At 50.1% G+C, this 8089-nt stretch overlaps 1 long non-coding RNA gene across 1 annotated transcript; it reads left to right on the forward strand.

Moving 5' to 3' along the window:
* Positions 1-5493: 5493 nt before the first annotated feature.
* LOC131482142 (uncharacterized) lies at positions 5494-7731 on the forward strand. The gene is made up of 3 exons (XR_009246777.1): positions 5494-5632; positions 6656-6688; positions 7671-7731. It is a non-coding gene; the product is annotated as an uncharacterized LOC131482142 (long non-coding RNA).
* The last annotated feature ends 358 nt before the right edge of the window (positions 7732-8089 follow it).

The raw sequence follows: 8089 nt of genomic DNA on the forward strand, positions 1-8089 counted from the left end.
ATGTGAATCAATCAGCTTAAAGAAATCTCTCTCTCTCTCTCTCCTCTCTCTCTCTCTCCCTTTCTTCCTCTCTCCCTCTCTCCCTCTCTTTCTTTCTCCCTCCCTTCTTCCTTCTCTCCTTCCCTTTCTGTAAATAAATAAATAAATATTTTCCAGAATGTACTGAAAACAGTGCTTATCACATACTACATGCTGTATGTTTATTAAAGAAACAGAATCCATTTTTTTTTAATTCCATCCTTTGCTTTGTCTTCCTGCCTTCCTCACTGGCCAAGGTGGAGCATCAGAGGAGGCTAGCAGAGCTTGGGCAAGCCCACAGGTTTGGCAGAAAAGACTAACCACCTGTGACACAACCATGGGGGTGGACAGTTCCAGAGACCCAGCTTCACCTGTGCACACATGCGTGAGCTGTCCACCCTGAAGCATCTGTCACTCCCTTCCTTTGGAGTCTTCACCCCACTCTGACCCCAGAACAGGGCTTAAAACACAGAGAGGGGAAGGAGAAAAAAATTCATTCAACAGGTTGGATACAGAGGGACTTGTGTCCTTCGGGGTCCTAGCACAAGACAGGTAGCACTCTACACAGAAAATCGTCAGGAATCCACTGCCACTCCCACAACCAAAGTAGTGCAGAAAGGAAGTAATGTTACCTGAGACCCACAGGGAGATGGAACCCAGGGCCAGGAGCATAGGCAGAAGCTGGGATTCAAGAGGACCCAGGGATGACCATGTTATGAGGTGTTAGTTACCTGGGGCTGCAAAACAGCTGCCTCAAACAGCATCATTTTCTTTCTCCTAGGGCAGGAGTCCAGGTACCACTTGGCTGTGTCTTCTGAAATGACCAAGAAAAGGCTAAGGCTGCCATCACCTCAAACCATATTTGGGGAAGCATCCATGTCTATATTCACTTACCTGGCTGTTAGCAGGGATCAGTTCCTCATAGATGGATAACTGAGAGCCACAGTCCTTCTCTGGCTGGAGGCGGAAAGATCTCAGCTCTTCCCACATGGGCCTCTCCACAGGGCCTTGATGGTAGCAAGCAAGCTGGGAAGATCCAGAGATGGAGCATGTGTAAGACAAGAGGCTTCCATGACCTAATCTTGGAAGGGATCTTCTGCCATCATGTTTGTTAAGAGTCAATGTCTAGGGCCCGGCGGCGTGGCCTAGCAGCTAAAGTCCTCGCCTTGAACGCGCCAGGATCCCATATGGGCGCCGGTTCTAGACCCAGCAGCTCCACTTCCCATCCAGCTCCCTGCTTGTGGCCTGGGAAAGCAATCTAGGACGACCCAAAGCTTTGGGACCCTGCACCCACGTGGGAGACCTGGAAGAGGTTCCTGGTTCCCAGCTTCGGATCGGCGCAGCACCGGCCCGTTGCGGCTCACTTGGGGAGTGAATCATCGGACGGAAGTTCTTCCTCTCTGTCTCTCCTCCTCTCTGTATATCTGACTTTGTAATAAAAAAATAAATAAATCTTTAAAAAAAGAGTCAATGTCTAGGTTCAAGTAATGTTCAGCCACAGAGGATCCCGCCAGGTGAAGGTAATAGCATAAGAGAATGGGACAGAGGAACAAATAACTTGACCAAGTCTCTCTCCATCCTTTCATCTCCCACCAGTGCCTCTTCTTAGCCAAGAAGTTTGAGGGCAAAGGGAACCCAGACATGCAGCCCATCAAGGTTCTCCTTCCAGACCAAGCACAAATGAGCAGAGAAAAGATCAGAGGCAGGGAGGAAAAAGAAAAAGAGCAAGGAGCACCAAACGAAAGATGCATTACATGGACAGCCTCTCCCCCAGACATGGAGTCTGTCTCTGGGATTTAATATGTGAAAAACATATCTACTTTTCACACAGGTCCTAATATCTGAATAACAATGCATCTGGAACCTGCTATAAATAATGAAAATGTTCCATAAGAGAAATGCCCCAACAATGTATACAGGTGTTGAATCATCTCACAGTACACCATTAATATAGCCAAGGATAATTCAAAGGGTTCATGGGAAAAATAAAACTAAAAGTGTGAATTGTTTTTCTACAAAAAGCTTAAATCCATGTATAGTATGATGCTTTCATAATACATTATATCCCACATATGAAATAAATGTTTGCAGTAAAAAAGAAAAAAGCTTGCCTAAAATAAGCTATGCTTCTAATTGCATTTTCCACACTTTTTGAAATATTTCTACAATATTAGTATGTGCCAATTAAAAATAAAATAAAACCATCACAAAGGGTTTATTATTATTTGAAAGGCAGAGGTAGAGAGAGAAAGAGAGGTCTTCCATTTGCTGAAGCCAGGAGACAGGAGCCAGAAGCTTCTTTTGGGGCTTCCACGTGGGTACAGGAGCCCAATCCCTTACACCATTCTCCACTGCTTTTCCAGACACGTGATTAGGGAACTGGATTGGAAGTGGAACAGCTGAGAATCAAATTGGAGCCATATGGGATGCTGGAACTGCAGGCAGAGGCCTTACCTTCTACCCCAATGTGCAGGTCCCAAAATAATTTTTTTTTAAAATCCCTACCTTCCATGTTATTCTCTCCTAGGTGAACTTCTGCATCTTTAATTCCTGGGGTCAACACTGGTATGGGGAGAGAAAAAGGCCAAGCTGGGACACCTGAAAAGACCATGCTCTGTGGCAGTTCTTGTGTTGATGTCAATGTTGTGATTTTGTCTTAGAAAAGCCTTGTGCAAATAGCATCATTTCCTCCTATTGACATTCTTAATGTGCTCATGAAACTATGGAACTGGCATCCCAGCTTCACTTTCTACAGTTTAAACACACACACACAGAGGCATACACACATGAATGCACATGATTAGGGCATGAATGCAGTCAGAACTGGTTCCTGACAGCTGCCCCCACTCCAAGTTGAGGCAGCTCCAGCTTCGAGGCAGGTGATCATTGCCAAGTCCTCTTGACCTATTCATCCAAAGCATCTCTCTTCTTTACCTGCTGACTACCACATGCTACACAAACCCCCAGCATCAAATCCTTCAGCTCAGCTTTAATCCCGTGTAGTCTCTGAGTTCAACAGCAAGGCTCTGCCATGCTCCCTTGAGGAAAGGATTTCAACCAGCACTAGAGAGCCCATAACACATCCATTCACAATTTCTTACTCCATGCTCATGACAACCCTAAACTTTCACTCATGGGCTTCAGACCAGCAACTGATAGAAGCGACTGATCGGTCCCCACTCCCCTCACCCCAATCAATTTTAGTATATGTGCTGCCGAAGCGAGCACCACTCACCCCAATCAAAGTGAAATACCGAACTTCATCCCAGATCTCCAGACATGAGAGTGTTTATTCTCTCAATTGCCCCAGTGCCACCAGGTCCTCCAGCTATGCACAGCTCTGAAACCCAGGAAACAGAAAGCTGAAAGCCCTGTCACAAATCATTTGGTGGAAAAATCTGACCTGTGCTGAGCTCACTAGGTAACAAAACTTGATCCAGACTGCCCTATGCTATTTTTAGTCTTAGTTCACTTTAAATGAACACTCACTGAAATAGAAATGCTCCCTACCACCTTCCAAAATTAGTGAAACACCACCATCCAAAACACACCTGAACCCAACAATTCCAAAAAAGGGGATTATTAGACTGAACCTTCATGCTATTCCTTTGCTTGTCACTCCACAGGCTCCTTCAGGCCCAGGACAATATTTTATTCATGTGTGGATCTCCAGAGCATTGGCCACTCCAGAAATGCCTGGTGGTTGGAGCCCAGTCTATTTCACAATGGACCTGGGGAGTTGAAGGAAGGGGATTGGTGATGACCTGTTCCCCAGAGAAAAAGATTCTAAAAAAGAGAAAAGTAACTTCTCTGATGTCAAATGCAAGTGTGCACAGACCAATGTCACAATCAGAGGCCTGGTGTCAAGATTTCTGGAGACTCACCCGCCTGCAGCAGCAGTGTGGGATGATGGAAGGGCAAGTGGATGGCTGTTCCTGACCCCCTTGCTGGGGAGCAGCTCCAACAAATCTGTCCTCTTCGGGTGCCCCCACCTCCCTCTCTCAGACCAGCTCCCAACCCATTGAAGCGGCTTGTGCAGCCTTGAGGCTTGGTATGGTAGCCAACAGGCCTTACAACAGACTCCCCTTCAGTCCCCAGGAAGGAGGAGAGTGAGTCCTGGGGGGACTGGTGAAGAAAGTCCAGCAGGTTGGGCATTGGGGTAAGTTGCCCGGATGTCTTATCAAAGTGCCAGTTTCAGCTTCCTGCTAATGCAGATTCTGGGAGGCAACAAAGGAGGCTCAAATAACAGAAACATCCACATGGGACCCTTAATAGAATACCAGCTTCAGTCTTTGCCCAGCTTGGCTACTGCAGGCATTTGGTAATGGGTCAATGTATGGGAGCATTTTCCCTCTCTTTCTCTATCACAAATAATCTAAAAGTAATTCAGTTAGTTCCGTTTCAGCCAGGTGCTGTGCAGAAAGGTCCTGGAAGTCAGCATGGTAGCTTAAAAGGTTAATCCTCTGCCTTGAAGCACTGGCATCCCGTATTGGCACAGGTTCTAGTCCCAGATACTCCACTTTCAATCCAGCTCTCTGCTTATGGCCTGGGAAAGCAGCACAAGATGTCTCAAATCCATGTGAAACCTGGAAGAAGCTCCTGGCTCCAAGCTTGGAATCAGCTCAGCTTTGGCCACGGCCATTTGGGGAGTGAACCAGTGGATGGAAGATCCTCTCTGTCCTTCTCTCTGTAAATTTGCCTTTCAAATATAAATAAATAAATCTTTTTTAAAAAGAAAAAGAAGGATCTTATTTCTCTGCCTAGGTAAGACTGGGAGACTTACATTGAAGCATGGCTCAATGTGGGAAAACACCTTCCACTGCCATCACACACAGTTTCACATCTATTGCCTCATCCATCTACTGCTTAAAGGGTCTTGGAAAATCCAAGGCAGATTTATATCCAAAAATGCAGACGATAAAGGGGCAGTTAGACAATCTCAAAAATGTGACAGCTCCAGACACAGCACACGTGCTTTCAACCCTATCCCGTCAAAGGGGAGTGGGGACCCAGGATCTCAAATATTCTGCTTTTGCTTTTCCAGAGGAAGAGAGAATATGTGGCCTCCCACCCACCTCCTGAGCCCAGAGGCTCCCTCAGGCTGGAGAAACGATCTAGCCCCACACTCAGCCCTCAGTAGACTGGGCTAAGCGAGTGGGCAGTGTGCTCTCCTCAACCCCCAGCCTCCAGACGCCCACTTCGCTCCCTCACTCCCTCACCTGGGGAATTGTGCTACTTCCTGTCGCTAAAAGTCCAGAGGACAGGGGGCATGAAGAAGGAAGGAGGGAGTGAGGATAGGGACGGCTGGGAGTTCATGACAAAGATTCCTACCACTGACCTACTTGTGAGAACATCAGCCATCATCCTGTCCAACCAACCCTTGTTGATTTAGCAGGTGCCAGGCTCCTGGAAGAAGCGGAGGAGGGTGCAGAAAGCACACCCCTCCAAGCTTGATTCCCATTGGCTGGTGAAAGCCTTAAAACGGCCGGCAACACCAGAACCAGTAGTCTGCAGAGCCTGCACAGATTCTGTGGCCATCTCAACCTCAACCCAAACATGAAACTCATCGCTCTCCTCTTCCTGACAACCCTGGCAGGGGTGCTGGTCTCTGCCCGTAAGTATGGCCCCTCTCCTAAACCCAGCGGCAGTGTCCTGGTGTCCTCGCGGTCCAGGGAGGCCCAGCTCCTGTCTTCAGCGCTCTCCTTCTCTCCCAGGACCATCACCTCTGCAAGCGATTCTGGCTCTCAGTTCTCCAATAGATGGCCCCTTGGGCAGAGAAACAGGGGCCCCTGGTCCCGGCCTGCTCCTTTCCCTTTCTCAATTCGCTGCTCTAACCACTCTCTTCCTGAGATGCCCCTGTACCTTAGTGTGCAACTGGACAAAGTCCCCCTCCTTACACCAGCGTCCCAGGCAGAGGCAGGGAGAGCTAGCACACTGCCCTTCTCCGACTCACCAAGCAGCATGCCCCGGCCTATGGCTGGTGACCGAATGGCATTAAGAGCAGCATTTGGCTCAGGAAGTGCACTATGGCTCCTTGAACACCTCAGCCTTCCTTCTGGTTCCTGTCCTTCCCTCAACCTACTCTGAGGGGACACCTAGCCATTGATTCCTCTCCCGTCCCCTCTCACCCCCCCCCCCCCCCCATCTATTACACCTTAAACTAAGACTCGTTTTTAAAGAAGCCTTCCGGGAGCCCGTTCAGGTGTCAGCTGCCCTTACCTTACTCTTTTGTGCAGCTTCTGCCTCACGCGACTAATTGCTTCCTGAGGCGGAGGACTCCTAGCGGCTTCTCCAGCCCCGGGGCTTCCACCCACCCTGCAGCCAGCTCTGCACATGCGCGGAGTTGACCGCCTGCCCGGGGGCAGTAACCGGGACTCACTACAGAGTCCTCCCGGCCCAGCAGTCAGAGGCCCTCTGACCTAGGCCTGGCCTTGACAGAAACCTCAGGCAACCCTGTCAGATGTCCCAGGCGAGGGGCTGAGCCGTCAGGAGAAGGTGTTGGCACAGCCTGCGGCAGGGCGGCTCCAGCCACCCGGGACTGCATCCCACACTCCACAGTCGGCCCTCAGAGGGAAGATGGTCGGTGGGCTGAGGGCCGTCCTCGTTCCCATCTTGCTTTGTGCTTCCTCCCCTGCAGAAAACACCACGGACGCTGCTCCTGCTGAGACCAGTAAGTCCTCCCCATCCCGTCCCTGCCCACTGGGAGGGGGTTCCATAACTGGGGGTGGGAGTGGAAGCTGGGGGAAGCCGTGGGGAGAGAGTCTGGGTCCCGGAGAGGCATGGAGGCTCCCACAGAGCACACTGAAGAAGGGAGCAGGTGGGCCAGCATTGCGACGCAGCAGTAGATTCTGCTGCCAGGAAACCAGAATCTTACCTCAGAGCACGGGTTCCAATCCTGGCTGCTCCACTTCCCATCCAGCCCCTTGCTGATGTGCCTGGGAAAGGAACAGAAGATGGCCCAAGTACTTGGGGTCCTGCCACCCACCCATGTGGGAGACCCGGATGAAGTTCTGGGGTCCTATCATTGACCAGCACCAACTCCAGCCATTGCAGTCATTGGGGAGTGAACCTGCAGATGAAGGATCTCTCTCTCTCTCTCTCTTTCCAACCCCTCCATTCTCTCTGCCAGTCAAATATATAAGTTGAGAGAGAAAGAGAGAGAGAGAGAGAGAGAAGCAGAGAAACTATAAGGTGAAACAGGACCAGGAAAACAACAACTCCAAGAGGCATGAATCCTTCATGGGCCAACACCTCTCTTAGAAACTCGCCATCGCTTGATCCAGAGACCCCATCCCACATCAGACCTCATTTCCAGCTCTATTTTCCAGGAAGCCTCTTCATGTCCCACCACACCTGCCTCGCCCAAACCTCTTGCTGACTCATTCTCCACCCCCCTGGACATACCCTGAGGACCTCTCCCCTTCATGCCTTCTACACTCAGCCCCCCAGATTCTCAGCATAGCCCGGCCCCACCCTAACCCCAACCCTGGCAAGAGTCGTGTGTCCCATAGAGATCTCCCTGAGAAGGGCAAGGTCTATGCCATGTCTCTTCAGCCTCCTGACCTCTAGCACACCTTAGTGTCCTAGGGCTCAGCCGATCATTCTAAAGGAGAAGACAAAACACTTTGCTAATCATAAATGTGTGTTTGCAGCTGCCGCAGAGACCACCGCAGCTGCTGCAACGACCGCCGCAGCAACGACCGCCGCAGCAGCCACAACAAAATCTAACCCGCTGAGTAAGTCTCTGTGTCAAGACCAGACCAGAAGCCTAAGGGTTTCTCGGGTTGTAGGCCAAGGGACACCTCCACCTCTACCCGCAGAGACTAGTCCAGGAGAAGCCAGACATTCTCACTCCCTGAGCACAAAGGCTCATGGCTGGGGCATGGAGGGTTAAGCCGCCGCCGACAGTGCTGGCAGCCCATCTGAGTTGCCTGTTCAGCCCGACCCAGCCCCAGTCCTAGGGCCTATTTAGAGAGTGAAACAGCAAATGGGAGCTCTTTCTGTCTATCCATTCCTATCTCTGTCTCTCCCTTACTCTATGTAACTCTGTGTTTCAAATAAATAAGTAAAC

Source organism: Ochotona princeps, chromosome 15 (assembly GCF_030435755.1).
Source record: "Ochotona princeps isolate mOchPri1 chromosome 15, mOchPri1.hap1, whole genome shotgun sequence".
NCBI classification, from domain to species: Eukaryota; Metazoa; Chordata; class Mammalia; order Lagomorpha; family Ochotonidae; genus Ochotona; species Ochotona princeps.